General features: G+C 44.5%; 1 protein-coding gene across 5 annotated transcripts in view; it reads left to right on the forward strand.

Annotated features, from left to right (window-relative positions):
- NOS1 (nitric oxide synthase 1) overlaps positions 1-20,710 on the forward strand; it is a 445,094-nt gene that overhangs the window by 257,142 nt on the left and 167,242 nt on the right. Inside the window, exon 1 of one of the 5 annotated variants that reach the window (XM_073625696.1) lies at positions 14,983-15,100. The exons of 3 other annotated variants lie outside the window; for them this stretch is intronic. The gene's annotated coding sequence lies outside the window, so the exon portion shown is untranslated. Of the gene's footprint in view, positions 1-14,982; positions 15,204-20,710 lie in introns of those variants that run through there. One more of the 5 variants, XM_073625705.1, reaches the window with a different exon arrangement.

The raw sequence follows: 20,710 nt of genomic DNA on the forward strand, positions 1-20,710 counted from the left end.
TTTAAGCCTGACACTAAACTTAACAAGGGACTCATCCACACATATGTTTTGGTCCGGGGTAAAGAGCAGGGGGAATAGTACAGAAAAATAACTTAAAAGTGGCCGAAAAGTCTGTCATAGTTTGGGTCATTTCGGGGAGGGCACTGGGTATTGTCATTGAAATGAAGAAACCTCAATATCATGAGGTATCTGTTTGTGGTCATTACCTTGGAGAACACTGGCATGTTGTGGAGGGGGTGGGTTGACCAATAGGACATCAAAGTGTTTTTTTTTGTGAGTCCCATATTAAATGTGAGCCCTAAAAAAACCTTCAACTCCTCCACCGTTAGGTCTCTCCACTCATAGGGAAGGGTATAGTAGGACGTTGGATTATTCAACATAAATTGCTGTGCATAAAGGTTGCACTGGGCCACAATATTTGACAGCATGTCCTTGGTAAAAATTAAATTAAAAAAATCTATTGGGGAAAAATTCTCCGTGTTCACCTGGACTTCTGGCTGGGCAGTGAAAGGGGAAATGTTGGCTTCTCCTGAATTAGGAGGAAGCCACAAGGGGTTCTTGCAGAGGCACTGCGGTGCTGGTGGATGGCACTGCGGTGCTGGTGGATGGGACTGCCGTGCTGGTGGATGGCACTGCGGTGCTGGTAGATGCCACTGCCTCCTCACCAGAACGCCTTCGTTTGGCGGGCCGAATATCTTCCTCCTCTGAGTCACTCAGTGTTCCACTACTGAGGACTGGCTCATAATTTATGTCCGACTCAGAATCGGAGTCGGAAAAGGAATCCGAAAAAGAGAGCTCCCCATTGCTCTTGTGGGCCTGGGACAGTATTTGGTACGCCTCCTCAGTGGAAAAGCTTCTTTTGGACGTGGTTGCAAAGCCTGCACTGATGGGCACTGATGAGGCGCCACTGAGGTGGCACAGAGGGGCACTGATGAAGTGGAACAGATGTGCACTGATGAGGTGGAACAGATGTGCACTGATGAGGTGGAACAGATGTGCAGATGTGCACTGATGAGGCAGCACAGGTGGGCACTGATGAGGCGGCACAGGTGGGCACTGATGAGGTGGCACAGGTGGGCACTGATGAGGTGGAACAGATGTGCACTGAGAAGGCACAGATGTGCACTGATGAGGTAGTACAGATGTGCACTGATGAGGTGGCACAGCTGGGCGCTGATGGGATGGCACAGATGGGGCGGCACAGATGGGGCGGCACAGATGGAGCGGCACAGATGGAGCGGCACAGATGGGGCGGCACAGATGGGCACTGATTGCACAGATGTGCACTGAGGCAGCACAGATGGGCACTGATTGGCACAGGTGGGCACTGATGAGGTGGCACAGGTGGGCACTGATTATGCAGATGTGCAGATGGACACTGATCACCGCTGGGCAGACAGGTGGGCACTGATTGGCACAGGTGGGCACCGATTGGCACAGGTGGGCACTGTACTGATGGGGCACTGTACTGATGGGGCACTGTACTGATGGGCACTGTACTGATGGGCACTGTAGGCACTGTATAAATGTTATTGAAAACTCACAGATCGCTGACAGTTTCTCTCTCTCCTCACACGCTGTCTCTGTGTGAGGAGAGAGAGAGCCGGCAATGAGAGATGATCTCAAATGTTTACATTTGAGATCATCGCTCATTGGCCATGGCGATCGCGCTGTAAATGGCCGCTGTGATTGACCATTTACAGCGATCTGTGATTGGCTGTGTCCAAGGGACACGGCCAACACAGAATTTCCCCGTTGCGCGCTCGTGAGCGCGCACGGGGAGCGAGGAAAGGGGAGGCCGTCATATTTCATATATAAAACTGATTGCAGCTGTAATAAATTGTCGGGTCTCGGGCAATATAGATAAAACTCATTGAAAAAAGTGGCATGGACCCCCCCCAGTTCATTACCAGGCCCTTTGGGTCTGGTAGGAATATTAAGGGGAACCCTGAATCAAAATTTAAAAAAACAATTGTGTGGGGTTCCCCCCAAAATCCATACTAGGCCCTTCAGGTCTTATATGGAAATTCATGGGAAACCTGCGCCAATTTTTTTTTTTTTAAATGGCGTAGGGGTCCCCCCAAAATCCATACCAGACATTGGTATGGGTTATAAGGGGAACCCTGCATCAAAATTAAAGAAAAAATGGCGTAGGGGTCCCCCCCAAATCTATACCAGACCCTTATCTGAGCACACAACCTGGCAGGCTGCAGGGAAAGGGGGGGGGGGTGAGAGAGCTCACCCCGAACCATACCAGGCCACATGCCCTCAACATGGGGAGGGTGCTTTATGGTCTGACCCCAAAGCACCTTGTCCCCATGTTGATGAGAACAAGGGCCTAATCCACACAACCCTAGCCTGGTGGTTGTGGGGGTATGCGGGCGGGGGGCTTATCATAATCTGGAAGTCCCCTTTAACAAGAGGACCCCCAGATCCCGGCCCCCCTATCTGAATTGGAAACAGGGTACGTTGTACCTCTATCATTTCAGCCAGAAGAAGTGTCACTCGGCAGGAGCCTCCCATGGAGGCAAGACTGTAGTGGCTTTTTTTTTTTTTTTTTTTGGTCCTTCGGGCAGCATGGATTTACATCGCAGGACATTTTTATTTTTTTATCTTTTATTAAAGGGCTTGTCCCAAGCTGTCTCTTGACTTTTTTACCATTTTTACACTTTTTTGTGAAATGGTAGGGGTACAATGTACACCGTTACCAATTTTAATAGGGGGGCCGGGATCTGGGGGTCCTTGTCCACATCAACATGGGGACAAGGTGCTTTAGGGTCAGACCCAAAGCACCCTCCCCATGTTGAGGGCATGTGGCCTGGTACAGTGCAGGAGGGGGGGCGCTCTCTCGTTCCCCCCTCTTTTCCTGTGGCCTGCCAGGTTGCGTGCTTGGATAAGGGTCTGGTATGGATTTTGGGGGGCCCCTACCCCATTTTTTTTTTAATTTTGGGGCAGGATTCCCCTTAAAATCCATACCAGATTTAGGTCTGCTATGGATTTTGGGGGGGGCTCTGTGCCATTTTTCTTTTTATCTAGCGCAGAGTTCCCTTTAATTCTCATACCAGACCTGAAGGGCCTGGTATGGAATTTGGGGGAACCCCCACGCAATTTTTTTTTACATTTTTGGTTCGGGGTTTCCCTTAATATTCACATCAGACCCAAAAGGCCTGGTAATGGACTGGGGAGAACCCATACTGTTTTTTTCAATGAGTTTTATCTATATTGCTGAGACCCAACTATTCATTACAGCCGCAATCAGTTTTAACCTCTTGCCGACCAGCCGCCGTCATTTTACAGCCGTAGCTCGGCACGATCCCACTAGCTGACGTAACTATATGTCGGCTCGTGGGATCGGGATAGCAGGCGCGTGCATGCGCCCACTGCACTGCGGGGGTGCCGCTGGCCACGAGCAATCGTGGGCACGAGAGGCAGAACACGGAAGTGTGTGTATAAACACACAAATCCCTGTTCTGCTCTGTGAGGAGTGACAGATCATATATTCCTAATAGCTAGGAACCACGATCCATCACTTCCTCTAGTCAGTCCCCTCCACCTTTTGTTAGAAACACATAGCATAGAACACAGTTAACCTCTTGATCGCCCCCTAGTGTTAACCCCCTTCCCTGCCAGTGACATTTTTACAGTAATCAGTGCATTTTTATAGCACTGATCGCTTTTTAAATGCCATTGGTCCCAAAAATGTGTCAAAAGTGTCCGATGTGTCCACCATAATGTCGCAGTCCCAATAAAAATCGCAGATCGCCACCATTACTAGTAAAAAAAAAAAATAATAAAAATTCTATAAATCTTTCCCCTATTTTGTAGACGCTATAACTTTTGCGCAAACCAATCAATATACGCTTATTGCGATTTGTTTTACCAAAAATATGTAGAGAAATACATATCGGCCTAAACTGAGAAAAAGTTTAGCTTTTTTTGAAAAAAATGGGGATATTTATTATAGCAAAAAGTACAAAATATTGTGTTTTTTTCAAAATTGTCGCTCTTTTTTTGTTTATAGCGTTAAAAATAAAAAATACAGAGGCAATCAAATACTACCAAAAGAAAGCTCTATTTGTGGGAAAAAAAGGACGTCAATTTTTTTGGTGTGCAGCTTCGCAGGACCGCGTAATTGTCAGTTAAAGCGATGCAGTGCCGAATCGCAAAAAAAGGTCTGGTCATTCAGCAGCCAAATATTCCGGGGCTGAAGTAGTTAAATGACAATTTTTCCTTTAGAAATGTCATTTTGCTGCGGTACTGTTCTAAACACAGGAAAAATGCACCACTTTACAGGCATACTATAGACACCCCCCAGGCATGATATTTAAAGGAATATTTCATTTTTATTGTTTCACTTTAAGCTCATCTGAATGGTGGAGGTATCCAGAGCACTTTATGGAGATATAGCGTGTTACTAAAAGCACCGGTGGATCTTTCATTTAGCAGTGGATTTTTTACTGACACTGATTTAAATGGATGAACTTTTTCACTGACACTGATTAAAGTGAATGGATTGTTTCACTGACTCTGATTATATGGATGGACTTAATCATTTAAATGCTTTTCTGTTTAAAAAGGGATATTTTAGCGCAACACTTTTCTATTTAAACCTTTATGTACACCATAGTATTGAGTGCCGCTGTATTTAATTGATTGATTGATGACTGATTAGCACTGAGCGCAGTTTACTTCACACTTTTTTCTTAGTTCCTACCAATTAGTCATCATCTGGCACTGGCTGCTGAGAGCATATTTAGTCCCTCCTCTGCTACTGCATTTTACCTTGATGTTTTGCCCATGTGTCTCTGACTGACCTGCGAATTGTGCTCCCAGTCCTGTTCCCATTCCTGATCCCTCACCTGCTTGCCTGTTCCTGCTCCCGTGTACCCTCTCCTTGTCCTGGCTTGCTCTCTGCTCCTTATGCCTGATCTTCAGTATCTCAGCCATAGCTTCTTGCCTTAGGTAGTTATTAGCACTGTCACTCATTAGATTTACTGCTTTTGGCTCATGGGGTTTTAGTGTACTGGATTGAAGTTTGTATTGTTGATTCATTCACTTTATCTTTGATAAAACACTTTATTTATGATATACGTATGCCTGGTGTTCTCTGTGCAGGTCTACACATTTATGGTCATGGCTGTTTCAAAGGATGCCAGTACTTGGTATCCCTGACATAACACCAAGGCCAGTAATGACCAGAAGAGGCTGCACAGGGCCCTGCTGTTGTTTGCTGCAAGATTCATCCAGAGGAGGTTGTTTACTGTGCCTTGCTAATGTCAGAGGTAAAGGAATACTGCTGCCAAAATACTGAAAGAGCAAATCAGGGATCAGCTGTTTGAGTGCATTGGTCTTGTTCCCTCCCTTGTTGATCGAGGCAGAATGTTGATTGGTGATGTTCAGCCATTGATTCAGATTTGTGCACAGTTAATTTTATCCAATATTTCTAAGGGTAGCATGATTTATTTCCTCCCTTCAGTATGGCTTGGGTGGAATTTCTATTATGGTTATCCGAGGATGACTTGGCACACTTTCTTGAATTATATTTTGCATGTTCATGACAGGTGCTAACGCATTGCGTTAACGCAGTGCAGTCTTGGGGAGTGTAACCTGAGTTTTGTTACATAGTTACAAAGAAGGTGAGGTTAAAAAAAGTCCATCAAGTCCAACCTGTGTGTGTGCTTTTATGTCAGTATTACATTATATAACCCTGTATGTTGTGGTCGTTCAGGTGCTTATCTAATAGTTCTTTGAAATTATTGATGCTCCCAGCTGAGGCCACCGCCTGTGGAAGGGAATTCCACATCCTTACTGCTCTTACAGTAAAGACTCCTCTACGCAGTTTAAGGTTAAACCGCTTCTCTTCTAATTTTAGTGGATGGCCATGTGTCTTTTCAAATTCCCTTTCGCAGAAAAGTTTTATCCCAATTGTGGGGTCACAGTACGGTATTTGTACATTGAAACCATATCCCCTCTCAAGCGTCTCTTCTCCAGAGAGAATAAGTTCAGTGCTCGTAACCTTTCCTCATAACTAAGGTCCTCCAGTCCCTTTATTAGCTTTGTTGCCCTTCTCTGTACTCTCTCCAGCACATCCTTCCTGAGGACTGGTGCCCAGAATTGGATTGCATTCTCCAGGTGTGGCCTGAATGGAGTCTTGTAGAGTGGGAAAATTATCATTTTAATCCCCTTTTTAATGCATGCCAATATTCTGTTTGCTTCGCTTGCAGCAGCTTGGCATTTGCTGAGCCTATCATCTACTAGGACCCCCAGGTCCTTCTCCATCCTAGATTCCCCCAAAGGTTCTCCCCCTAGTGAGTAGATTGCATTCATATTTTTGCCACCCAAATGCATTATTTTACATTTTTCTACATTTTCATTTTTTTGCCATGTAGTTGCCCACCACATTAATTTGTTCAGATCTTCGTGTAAGGTGGCCACATCCTGCGGAGAAATTATTGCCCTGCTGAGCTTTGTATTGTCCGCAAATACTGAGATTGAGCTGTTTATCCCATCCTCCAGATCGTTTATAATTAATTAAAATAGGATTGGTCCCAGGACAGAACCCTGGGGGACCCCACTTTCCACACTGGACCATTCAGAGTACTCCCCATTTATCACTTGTTCAACCATTACTACAAGCCTGATCAGATATATTGCACTCAGCCTCAGTCAGCTTGCACCAACCCACTCCTAATGCTGAACACCAGCTTTCTGAAACATCTCCCTCTCTGTCACCCTTAGCGACCACAGCTGTAGTTTAGTTTACCTTGCTCCCAACTGTATATCAGTACATATATCTGTCTCCACTAGCTGCACATTCTCAACATTTAAAACATTGAAGATTCTCCCTACTGCTCTGTTGTCGTTGGCAACTCCTCTGAAATCCTCCTTTGCAACTGCCACCACTTTTTCACCAGCTCTTAGTACTGTTACTACTCCTCCATCAGCTGCAAAATCTGTTCATAGCCATGCAATCACTCTCAGGACTCCTGTGTCCAAACCTAAGAAGAAAAAGTTTTTCCTAACTCATATAATTCTGCCACTATCCTCTCCTGCCTCCATACCACTTGCTCTGGTCCAGTTTGCAACCACGCCAGTTGCTCTGGTCCAGCAGGCCACCACACCAGTTGCTCTGGTCCTGCCTGCCACCACACCAGTTGCTCCAGTCCAGCCTGCCTCCATGCCAGCCAATCTGGTCCAGCCTGCCTCCATGCCAGTTAATCTGATCCAGCCTGCCTCCATGCCAGCCGATCCGGTCCAGCCTGCCTCCATGCCAGCCGACCCAGTCGTGCCCGCCTCTTCGCCAACTAATTTGGTCAAGCCTTCCTCCACACGAACTGATCCAGCCCAGCCAGCCTCCACACCAGCCAATCTGGTCCAGCCTGCCTCCACACTAGTTAATCCGGTCAAGCCCATACCAATCGAGCCTTCTGTTCTAGACCTGACACTGCCTCAACTATGGGTCGGTCTACTCCTGACTCATTCTCTGCTTTATCTTCTGCCTTTCCATATTTGTGACTCTCAGTGGCCAAGCCTCATCCTACAGCAATTGAATCTGCTATAACCTGTCTGAGAAGCTCTATCCATTCTTGGGACAGACTGACTCATTCAGCTCATTCAGGTTCCAGGCTCCAGTCTAACTTTACTGAGCTTCAAACTGCTGCCCATATTTATTCTGATGCTGCGTATCCTTGACCTACTGCCCAGCCTGGTTGCCCTGAGCCTAATGCCCAGCCTGATGATCTTGTGCCTGATGCCCAGCCTGATGCTTCTGTTGCTGATGTCCAGCCTGATGGTCCAGTCCTGATGCTAAGCCTAATGGTCCTGTTCCTGATGCCCAGCCAGAGGGTCCTGTGGCTGATGCCCAGCCCAAGGGTCCTATGCCTGATGCCCAGCCAAAGGGTCCTGTGCCTGAAGCCCAGCCTTATGATCATGTGCCTGATGCCCAGCCTGATGCTTCTGTTGCTGATTTCCAGCCTGATGGTCCTGTTCCTGATGCCCAGCCAGAGGGTCCTGTGGCTGATGCCCAGCCCAAAGGTCCTGTGCCTGATGCCCAGCCAGAGGGTCCTGTGCCTGAAACCCAGCCTGCCTCTGATGGTCCTGTGCCCAGTGACCTGCCTGACTCTGATGGTCCTGTGCCCAATGACACATCTGCCTCTGATGGTCCTGTGCCCAATGACCTGCTTGCCACTGACGGTCCTTTGCCCGATGACCCACCTGCCTCTGTTGGTCTGGTGCCTGATGACACTCCTGCCTCTGGTGGGCCTTTGCCTGATGACCCGCTTGCCGCTGAGGGCCCTGTGCTTGGTGACCGCCATGAATGACCTGCCTGCCTCTGATGGTCTGCTGCCCGATAACCAGTCTGCTTTTGATGGTCTGCTATCCGATGACCAGCCTTCCCCTGCCTCTAATGATCTGGTGCCAGATGTCCAGCCTGCCTCTCATGATCCTCTGACTGAAGACCAGCCTGCTCTTAATTATCCTCTCCTATTACCCAGCTGGGTTCCATTGACTCCTGGCCTTCTGCCCCGCTAGTTTCCATTGACTCTATGCCTGCTGCTTAGCTGGATTATTGTGCAAAGGTTAGGGTTCTGCCTGCTGCTGGGTCTGACACCTCTGAGTCATCGTCATCATGTGCCTTGTATGGATTATCTGTTTGGCCTGAAATTCTTCATTCCAAGCATTGGGGTACTTGCTGTCTTGAGGGATCAAGTGTTGTACCTCTTTGAGAATCTGCCCAACAGGATACCTAGCCAGTTGCCTAACTCCAGTAGTGGGGTACCCAGTCAGTCAATAGACCCAGGCAGGGGGACACCTAGCTTATTATTGGATCCTGGCCTATGAAAGACTTTCCCTCTGGACTTATTCAGCAGCTGGGTATCTTTTTATGGACTTGTTCAGATAGCTGGATAGAGCAGCCAGAGGCTGCTCCTTTGAGGGGCAATTGTCAGAAACGGGTTAACCTGCTAGTGGCACTGTGGCTCCCAGACCTATATATTGTAGTTCCGGTGTCTACCAGTGGATGTCTCTCAGCAGCCAGCAGTTCCTAGCATATAGTCATCACCTGATGCCAACTGCTGAGAGCATATTTAGTCTCTCCTCTGCTACTCCATTTTACCGTGGTGTTTTGTCCATGTGCCTCTGACCTGTGAATCGTGCTCCTAGTCCTGTTCCCTTTCCTGATCCCTCACCCGCCTGCCTGTTCCCGCTATCGTATACCCTCTCTCTGTCTTGGCTTGCTCCCTGCTTCTTCTGCCTGATCTTCCATGTATGACCCTAGCTCTGATATTAACTATGCTTCCCAGCCATATCCTCTTGCCTGTACATAGTTATTTGGTTGCCTTAGGTAGTTGTTAGAACTGTCACTCATTAGATTCACTGGTTTTGGTTCATGGGGGTTTGGTATAGTGGATGTGTGTTTATTTTGTAGTTTTATTCGCTTTATCTTTAATAAATCACACACATCAAAATGTATGCCATACATGTGCCTGGTGTGCTCTTTGCAAGTCCACACATTTCTGGTCACATCTGTTTCACAGGATACCAGCATACCAGCACTTGGTATCCCTGATAGTATTACATAGCATTACCTGTGTTGTTCTATTTTGAAAAATGTCATTTAAGCTGGCTTCAAGCTCCTCTGGGTGTTAAACTCAAACATATATGTGCAAAGAGATTTTCACAACACGGATATTAAACTGTGCGTATGTTAAAATAATAGTTAATTGATTTACTGTGTAAATAAGGTAATACATATTTACTACATGGTGAAATATTTTGTTCAGGGATACATTTTATGGCATAGAGAAATATTCCAAGCATTATAAATTACTTCAAAAAGTTTTACAAATCAGGTAAATGATTCAAGAAAAAGAAAGATAAAGCAGATTCAAAAGAAAATATACATGGTTTAGTTATTTTTAGCTCATTGCAATGATACATTTCTTACTCAAAAAATGCAGGTAGAGAAAATATATCAATTTTTTTAAATGATAAAAGGATTTTTAATCAATCTGCTTCTGCAAGGTAAGTAGACACTGTATGCATAATAGACATGAAGATCAATTTATTGTATATGCTTGATTTTTGAAAGTGGTCAAACCAGAAATGTGTGCAGGCACTGAGCTTTCTAATGCTCCGTACACACGATCAGAAATTCCGCCAGCAAAAGTCGGATGTGAGCTTTTGGTCAGAAATTCCGACCGTGTGTATGCTCCATCCGACTTTTGCTGGCAGAATTCCAGCCAGCAAAAGATTGAGAGCAGGTTCTCTATTTTCCTATCCGAAAATGCGTTCGTCTGTATGCAATTCGGACGTGCAAAAAAATCACGCATGCTCGGAAACAATTTGACGCATGCTCGGAAGCATTGGGCTTCATTTTCTCGGCTCATCGTAGTGTTGCACATCACCATGTTCTTGACCAGGAATCTTCAAACTACGGCTCTCCAGCTGTTGCTGAACTACACATCCCATGAAGCATTGTAAAACTCTGACATTCACAGACATGACTAGGCATGATGGGAATTGTAGTTCCTGAACAACTGGAGGGCCGTAGTTTGAAGACCCCTGTTCTTGCCAGTCGAAAGTTCAGAGAACTTGTGTGACCGTGTGTATGCAAGGCAAGCTTGAGCGGAATTCCATCAGAAAAACCATCCAAGTTTTTTCTGACTGAATATCTGATCGTGTGTATGGGGCATAAGTTGTGTATGTGGTGTCCTTGCAGGATCACCTGAGACCAATGACACAGAGACAAAGCTTACAACTTTAATATATCAAGCCCACTGTATCCAACTAACGGATCAAAGAGAGTCAAATGATACTGACACCACAGATTCAGCCTCCTTATCAGTCCATTCATTACTCCAATCAGACATCATCCTCATCACATACGCAGTACATTTATCATAACTCACATTCATTTTACATGTACAACATGCACCTTTCCCATACAGGAGTCTTCCACATTAATCAAATATCATATACATTTTATGTGATCACATTCAAAGAATTGTATGCAAACATTGATCCAAAGGCTCCCCCGAACTTTCTGATAGTCTACATGAGTCAGTAGTAAAAGGCAAGAAGTTATTACACTGCAAGCACAAGCCACTATATCTTAGGGAGAGAACTTTACCACATTTAGTAGCAAACAGAAAAGCACCCAAGATATTTTTTGCAAAATGTTATCTTTACAACAATGTTTTTTAAAAAAGGAAAGGAAGAGGGGTAGAACTGTAATTCAGAGAAATCTGCAGACATTGCCCTTATTTGACTCTCTTATCACATAATTACTAATTCATTAATTTTGGCATGGGTTTATATAGAGACCTGTTGAAAAAAAGTTGCTTCTCGTATTTGCCATTGTGTATAAAGTGACAAAACTGTCTTTGCTGCTTTAAGCTGGCCATAGACGAATAGCAAAGCAAAAGTTCTGTTATCCGTTAACGAAAATGGCACACAAGATAGTTTTATCTTTCTAAAAAAATCTAACATGTTGGATCAGACACTTTCGATTGGGCCACGAAAATCGCGTGTTGCAGCTGGCACACTAATGATGTGCAAAATGAATTATCTGACAAGCAACAAGAATTTTCATTCAATTTTCAACTTGTCTATGGCCTGGTATAGCAAGCAACACTAATTACTCTTACAGGTAGCTAGAATGGGGAAAATCTTATTGGCCATCAACAATACAGTTCTTTAAGATGCTATAACCTGGAACTTATGTTTTTTACAATCCCCTACCCCCTCCTCAACTCACACACAAGCCCTAAAGCATAAAGCAAAACAAAAAAAAAAAGAATTACAAGGGTCTTTCATCTGATTCAGTGATGTCATGGGTCCCTCTTCTGGTACAGCATCATCAGTCCTTCCTTCTGCACTGAACTGTGCTCGTGTAATAATGCATGCGCTCCCTTCAGTGTAGCGATACTGTGAGTCCAGGCCAGCATGTAATGCACCTCCAGAGGGTGGGTCCACGATAGTCTGGGCTCACAGGAAATGCGATGAATAAGACTGAAGTTCATTTAACCTGGAAGATTGATGACATCTATGGACAGAAGGGAATTAGTGTTGTACACAGCTCCAGGCTGGAAGAAGGTGAGCCTTGTAGCCAATGCTGTGTTTTTATCTGTTTTTTTTTTTAGTTTGCCATTTTTTAATTTTTGAAACTGGAGTTCCACTTTAAAGAAACCCAACAGAAACATACGCATTGCCATGATTTTCCTCTACATGGAAATGCATGTTGTCATTCCTATCAAATAACTTCAAAATTGTGTGGGTCGCATACTCATGTATGCAGAACAGGAAAATCAAAGTGAAGTCAGAATTCCTGATTTACACACTTATTCCTGATTGACAACGTAATTATCAATTGAAATATAACAGCCAGGCACGTAGCATTTTCAGCTGTGGCAGCCTCCACTGTATTTTTCCTATGACAGGATTTCTTTAATAGATGTGGACAAGCAGTATTTCTATGAACATATGATCTGCAGTTGATTATGTCACTAATTTTAAAGAGCCCCACCCTAAGTATGTAAAGCACATTAAAGCCTCTTTCACACGGGCAGCTGGGATGGGTGGTAAAAACAGGTGGCTGAGCTGTGGTTTTACTTCCACAGACTGCCCACCTAAAGCCTACCATACAGCCAAACAGGGCTGTGCACATGGCAAATGTATCACAGAATGCAAAGTTGACAAGCAGCAATGCCTGTCAAAGTGACTCATTTAAGTAAGCAGTGCAGCACCAGAACCACTAGCTAAGCATTTGCAAAGCATCAGTGCCATTGACAGTTTCCATTCTGAAAATAAAATGCATTTATGAGGCATCAGCATTGCTTGCTAAACTCATGGTAATGACTGCTTAGATGCATTCTGAAAAGCGGTCCACTTCGGATTGCTTTTCAGAGACATAGCATGTCTAAACTTATGACCTTTGTTTGCATCAGAACAACTTTTATTACCAAAAAATTTAAGGGAAATGCAAAAGCTGTTTAAAGCAGATTCAAGAAGCTTGAATGCAGTTCAGGAGGCCAAATGTTCCTGTCAATGAACTCTGAATGATGTCTAAGAATCTTAGGTTGATCTCAAATGCAAGCTGAATGCACCTGCATTAACCAGACACTATGAGGTGGGACTTGTTTTGGATGACTGGATCATTGATTAAAGTATATGTAAAGATACTTGTTTAGGACTTTTGGATATAGTAGGGATGTGTTGGACCCTTTGTCAAATTTATATTGCTGTCTGTGTTTCTCGCTGATTACATTCACCCTTCAATTTGTGTGTCCATTTTAACCAAGACAGAACATAAGGGGCTATTCAAACATTTTGATTTGTCATTAAGGAAAGAGATGAGAGAAAATCCACCAATGGGGACAACTATTTTTGTGACATTTCTCTAAAATGAGAATTCAGTTCACTTTGGAGAGATTTATTCTCATTTCCTGTTGCTTCCACAGAAGCTAGAAGTAAAATCATTGAATGGAGACACAGATGGCAAAAAATAACATGATGTGGTTTTGGTTCTAATCCTTCCCAATCTATCTAAGATGAACTACATATTTAACAGACGCAGTCATCTTTTATCGTTATGATCAAATTGATTACGGGTCCCAATAGGCTCCTATGCCACACAGACTCCTATTCTGAAAAATTGATTTTTTTTTTGTCATTCAGGTGGTAAGATGAACTGGCAAACCCCTGTGCTACTCACTTTTAGATGGCTGAACACATGCACTGAATGTAATGATGGTTACACCATACTCCTGATGAATAATTTTATACTCACAGCAGATTTTACGCTTTTGCAAAATGCATGCTTAGACTTATTAACTTTCAGTGACTGATGTATAGGATTTGTCATATTTGTAGGAAATATTATGCATATATGAGTGTCATTAGGAGCTGGCCAATTATTACAACAGCAGTCACAGCCAGGCATGGTTAGTATATTATTACATCATTACTGATCTTTGCTCATGTTTCTATAGGCGCTCCTGTAAAATACAGGTTATAAAATGAACCAGAAGCATTAGCCTACAATGGCAGCATCTGTGCCATCTCATAGCAGCAGAATACTGGTGTGTACTATACTGTATAAAGGTCAGTATTACTAGCTTTTAAAGCAAGATTATAGCAGCAATCCTAGAGGTTGTATACTGATAATGGTTAAAGATAATTGGATTTTGGAAAGCAGAGGGAAAACAAAACACAGACAGAATCTCTTATTTCTCAGCCCCCATGGGATCTGTTCATGTGGGATGCATCCAGTAAAATATATTCAAACAAGGAATCATACAACAGCATAGCCCTGTACATCCAGGAATATTCTACACACCACATGTCTACATTATCTTGGACTCTTTACAAGCCACCCCCATGCTATTCAAAGACATTCTCTGGCTGCTTGCTAATAAGCCACACTGTGATATATGCTGGCCACATCATACAGGGGTTGCAATACCCACCTGGCTCTTGATTCATCTTCAAGGGGAATTGCCAGATCTGTGACTATCTCAGTTATTTCGTTTGCAAGAACTACGCCACAGTCTAATGAGTACTTCAGCAAAACCTTCTCAATCTCATTAGCACTAAGTGTAAAGTGGAGCCTTGTCAACAGGTAAAGCTCACACTGACATCAAGAAAAAAAGAGTACAATGACTCCTTTGGTTTTATTGGAAATGGTTCCTAATTGCTCACATGGTGTGTTGATGTGAGGGAATTAAGTTATGTAACAGATGCCTTTTTTTTTGTCTGCTGGCTTTCTGTTTGGTTTCATTCCACACCCATAAAACTCTGGTTGGATGTCAAAGTTAATTCATTTCAATGATGATAGAATAAAGGAGGTACATTAAGCAATAAATTCCTCCTTACAAGCTTGCCTGAGCTCTTGCCTTGTCTGTTGGCTCCAAACATATTTATAGTTCAGTGCTGTCTCCTACTTGGAGTGGTAGATAAGGGTGGAGAGTAAATAAGAGGGGAGGGAGGAAGAAAAAGGGGTGGGAAAGCTTTTTTTTTATGTGCATGTCCCTATTGTGTATTACTCAAGAGCAGAGCAGATTTTAAAAACTCTTTATGAAGGAGGCAAGGCTTGTTGGAGGTGAGTACCTCTGCTACTCTGCTTTGGTTTACTTTACACAAGTATGAGCTGGATACATGAGAGCATCTAGAGGTATAAAACTCTTTATCCCAAACCAGCAAAGGTAAGTGTGCCAGCTGTTATCTGTCTAGGAGGGCTGCACATGATTACTCTAGCTTAGGTATCAGATCCTCTATTCATAGAACTAGTCCTACAGGTTTCATCTGATCTTCAGCTTCCTGCTAAGTTACTGTGAAAAGAATGAATGTGCATTTATTATTCTATATGACTCCTGTTAAGCTTTCCCAGTCACTGTATCTGTATGACTTTTTTCAGTTTTGCAGGGACGTTTTATGTATATACAAAGGAAGGGAAGAAGGAACAACGTGAACTTTGTCATAAATGTGCTTAGACTTATGATCGGAGTGTTGTTAGAATACACTTCTAAACCAACATGTTACATTGAGTCCACTCTATATGTTAATGACAGTCATTTGGGAAATCAAAGAGACTCTTACATACAGGAGTATAATATTCTCTGAACAGGATTTTATGAGTTGTCCGCTATAGAGAAGATCACTGCATGCCATGGTCCAAGCTCCTGATGAACTATATAGTACATCAGATGTGCATATAGAATAGGCTATTGTGTGAGATATAGAGGCTCCTATATAATGTGCATGTAGAATAGAAGATCGTGTGCGATATACATGCTCCTATTAGGTGTATGCAGAATAGAAGATCGTGTGCGATATACATGCTCCTATTAGGTGTATGCAGAATAGAAGATCGTGTGCGATATATATGCTCCTATTAGGTGTATGCAGAATAGAAGATCCTGTGCGATATATATGCTCCTATTAGGTGTATGCAGAATAGAAGATCCTGTGCGATATGCATGCTCCTATTAGGTGTATGTAGAATGGAAGATCGTGTGCGATATGCATGCTCCTATTAGGTGTATGTAGAATAGAAGATCGTGTGCGATATGCATGCTCCTATTAGGTGTATGTAGAATAGAAGATCGTGTGCGATATGCATACTCCTATTATGTGTATGCAGAATAGGAGATCGTGTGCGATATAGAGGCTGCTACAATGTGTATGTAGAAAAGGAGATCGAGTGTAAGAAAGAGACCCATATGCTATGTATGTAGAATAGGAGATCGAATGTGATATAGAAACTTCTATTATAATCAAGGTGAGAAGGGCTGGTATTCCTCATGTAGTTCCGACTGGGGAATCAAATCCAAAATAAGAGATATCCCAAATACCAATATGCCTACAGCGAATGTATGTAATAGAGCTTGGAAAAAATCTCCAAATATCATGCGATAATTTATCATATAAACACATGCAAAGTTTGACATCATAGTACTGTATAAAAGTCATTTAAAAGTGTACTTGTAATGTGATAATAACGGCATACTTATTCCTTCCACTCATCTCCACTTTTCTGCATTATCCTGTTTTTAATCTCCTTCGTCCTTTGAGATAGTAGTTAACGCACATTAGTTATGTATTTGGGAAATAGGCATTGTGAAAGAATGTCTCCGAGTCTAATGAATGTGAGCAGAAGATGGGAAAGAGGTCAGCAGCTTGCCCAGTGCACGTTAGTAAATAGCTGTCTCTATAGCGTGCTTGCTATGTTTAGATGTCCAATTGCGTGTTGTGGGTATGTATAAAGACGAACACACGGGTAAATACTGGCAGGCTTTCTCCAATCTGGCACAGTGTAAAGCGGAGGATATGCTAATGATTTTCTAGGGCTGTGCTAAAATATGACAAGCCCTTATGCTCACAATGTAATTGATAAGAGAGGCAGCAACGAGCGCCACTGCATCTTCTGTTAAAGTATTATAAAACTCCATTCACAAATACACAACCTGATCTATGTAACCTCAGTGCCTTCCTCCAAATGACCTTTCCGTTGAAGGTATCATAGTGACTTAGTGGTTAACAAGTCTTTTTTGCAGCACTGGGGTCCCTGGTTAATATCCTGGTCGGGTTACTAACTGCATGGAGTTTGCATGTTCTCCCTGTATTTGTGTGGGTTTCCTCTGGGTACTCCGGTTTCCTCCCACACTCCAAAGACATGCTGGTAGGTTAATTGGCCCCTGTCTAAAATGGCCTTAGGATGTGAGATGGGGATCTTAGATTGTAAGCTCCTTTAGAGCAGGGACTGATTTGAAGGTACACTATGTAAAGTGCTTCGTAAACTGTCAGCTATGTAATAAATCAATACATCTTACCCAGTTGAAGCTGCAGATTTAGTATTGGCAATATGAATAGAGTTCTCTAGTTCATCACCTTAGGGTGCCTAAAACCTGTTCTTCTTAATTTTTTTTAATATTACTGCATTCCCGTCTAATTGCCTTTCTCACTAACTGGAGTTGTCAAATCCCTCTTATGCTGGTAGGATAATATGGAGCCCTGGGGGGGGGGGGGGCAGACAGCATTCATTCCAACAAAGATCTGTAACATATATTACCAGGAGTGAATTTCATCACACCCTTAGTCACCTCCAGCTGGAATAAAGGTAGGTACCATCGGAGTGTCAATAAACAACCAGCAAGAAGCAATGTGATTATCAAACCACATGAAGGGTATTCTAAATCCATTTATCCACACATACTGTACATAGTAACTCATGACTGAGCATCAATCACTAGATTGCTGGAATGTTTTCAGACTCACTTGGAATCCTGTAACCTAGGACAACACTTTGTACAAATGTAAACCTTGCAGAGGTTATTTCTGGTAATTTTGGGGATTGAGGTAGACCAGCTTTAACTCAACTGTGTTCCTTTTGTCTGCTTATTAAGGTGTAGTTAAACTCAATAACAAAAAATTATAGTTTTGCAGCCTACCAGTCTTTAGATGCGGTAGCTGTATTCGTTTTTTTGAGGAGGGGGGGGGGGGGTTTAGACATTTTTTCTCTTTATTTTCCTCTAGTAATCCTGCCTATAACACACTCACTATAGTACAGTAACATGTGTACTGAGCAGCCTGTCCCCCCTCAGCAGGGCCGTCTTTACTGCAGGGCAAATGGGGCAGCTGCCGAGGGCCCTGTCACTGTTTGGGGCCCAAAGCAGAGCTGCCCATTAAGCCCGCGTGCTGCCCGCAAATCGGCACTGAAAATCCCCACACACAGACAGACAGTCTGTCAGGGCCGATCCTAGGTGGGTGCACTGCACCCGGGCGCCACAGAGGTGGGGCGCAGAAGCGCCAGAGTGCTCCCATCCCTCCTCCTCCTTCTCTCCTTGTCCATGTCCAAAGGCGGTGTTCTCTCCACCGGTCACCGACGTCGCCTTGTTTCCTGTACAAGCCCGTCCTCGCTCCCTCCTCCTGTCAGAGGAGGAGAGCGAAGCAGCTGGAGATCAGAGACCAGCCGTGCAGTGACGTCGCTGGGGGGGTGGTCCATGCCTGACATGTGTTCTCCTCCTCTCTGTCTAACTCCTGCCTTCTGTGATCTGTTCTCCACCCGGGCGGCATGGCTGCACATTGTCCTCTCCTCTCCAGCAGCCGCTGGGTGTTTGTATGTACCCTAATGGAGGGGGGGTTTGTCCTGGAGGGGATCTGTACTAATGGTGGGGGGGTTTGTCCTGGGGGGTCTGTACTAATGGAGGGGGGCAGTTTGTCCTGGGGGGTCTGTACTAATGGAGGGGGGGTGGTTTGTCCTGGGGGGTCTGTACTAATGGAGGGGGCGGTTTGTCCTGGGGGGATCTGTACTAATGGTGGGGGGGTTTGTCCTGGGGGGTCTGTACTAATGGAGGGGGGCAGTTTGTCCTGGGGGGTCTGTACTAATGGAGGGGGGGTGGTTTGTCCTGGGGGGTCTGTACTAATGGAGGGGGCGGTTTGTCCTGGGGGGATCTGTACTAATGGAGGAGGGCGGTTTGTCCTGGGGGACTGTACTAATAGAGGGGGGGGTTGTCCTGGGGGGTCTGTACTAATGGTGGGGGCAGTTTGTCCTGGGGGTCTGTACTAATGGAGGGGGGGTGGTTTGTCCTGGGGGGCTGTACTAATGGAGGGGGCGGTTTGTCCTGCGGGGGTCTGTACTAATGGAGGAGGGCGGTTTGTCTTGGGGGACTGTACTAATAGAGGGGGGGTTTGTCCTGTGGGGTCTGTACTAATGGAGGGGGCGGTTTGTCCTGGGGGGGTCTGTACTAATGGAGGGGGGCAGTTGGTGCTGAGGGGGGTCTGTACTAATGGAGGGGGGCAGCTCTGCAGTCTGTCACTGTCATCAGCAGCGTGCGCACAGTGCAGCAGTGCTGCACTTTCTTGATCGAGGAGCGGGCCGCGGGTGAGCTCCACTGACGCTCTGGCCCCACCCCTTGCTATACATGCACATTGTACCTGATCGGAGGAGCGGAGGCCTCGGTAGGAGGAGTCAGACCACGGCGTGGAATGGAATGCTGCTTGGTGCCTGGTCAAGTGAAACTTGCAGTCTTTGTGGAGAATTGATCGGAGCTGAGCTTGCCAGGACAAGGTAGGTCTTCTTTCTCCTCCCCTGGCTCCCGCTCCCCATCCCCATGCCATGTGTAAAATAGTAGAAAGTTTAAAAACGCTGACCTGCATTCCAGGCTGAGTAAGGCTGTGCCTTTTTTTTTTATTACAGAGCACACAGCATAATTTACAGCACATGGCATTACTGTCTGTATTTAACTGCTTGATGGACTTATTTTGGGCCTGGCTGGTTCACATGCATGTGTTTTGGCGACCCACATTTGCGCAGGCAAAGCAGCCCATTCATTTGAATGGGCTGCCATGTCTGCGTTTCCTGCAAAAAAAAAGGTGCATGCATCATGTAATAGGTCGCGCACACCTATGCCCATCAAGCAATGAAATACAGCACTATCTGTCCATTCTGGTTTGCACCATGTAACTTACCTGCAGTTCCTGCACTGGCAAACTTGATGCATTTTTAGATGTTTAGGACACGCTTTTAAAAACACAGTGCGTTTGTGTGTGCAGGAACTGCAGGTAAGTTGCATTGTGCAAAAGTAGAATGGATTTCAAGGCCACTGCAATTTTAAAATGCTGCATGCACCTTTTTTCTGCAGGAAACACAAATTCAAATAAATGGGGTGCCAAAACACATACATGTAGAGTTGCCACCTCATCCCTTTAAACCCAAATACATATTGATTACACAGGTTCTTTGGCCGATTAAGGTGGTAATCAAACTCACTTGGTGCCTTATCTGCATTAAATTAGCCTCAAAACCTGTGTAACTCATATGTGTTCGTGTTTAAAGGGATGAGGTGGCAACCCCTACATACATGTGAATGTGTAAAGTGACAATGGCTGCAATGTAATGGGGGCGCTGTGATGTGTAAAGGGGCACTGCGCTGTGACATGAAAGGGAACTGAGGACCTTGTGGGACTGATGTGAAGGGGGTCTGCAAAGTTTTTTTTTTTTAGATAATTCTATGTGTGTGTCTGTTTTTTGAGATGTTGGGGTGAATAGCAAAATTGCATTGGGGGGGGGCAAACAAAATGTTTGCCCAGGGCCCAAACCATATTAAAGACGGACTACACAACACTGTGTTAGAACTACATACCACCTCCCTCTCTTCTACATAACAGGGAAAAGTGTTTTGTAGACCACAGAGATAGCAAGCTAATAAGA

The sequence above is a fragment of the Aquarana catesbeiana genome, linkage group LG01 (assembly GCF_042186555.1).
Source record: "Aquarana catesbeiana isolate 2022-GZ linkage group LG01, ASM4218655v1, whole genome shotgun sequence".
NCBI classification, from domain to species: domain Eukaryota; kingdom Metazoa; phylum Chordata; class Amphibia; order Anura; family Ranidae; genus Aquarana; species Aquarana catesbeiana.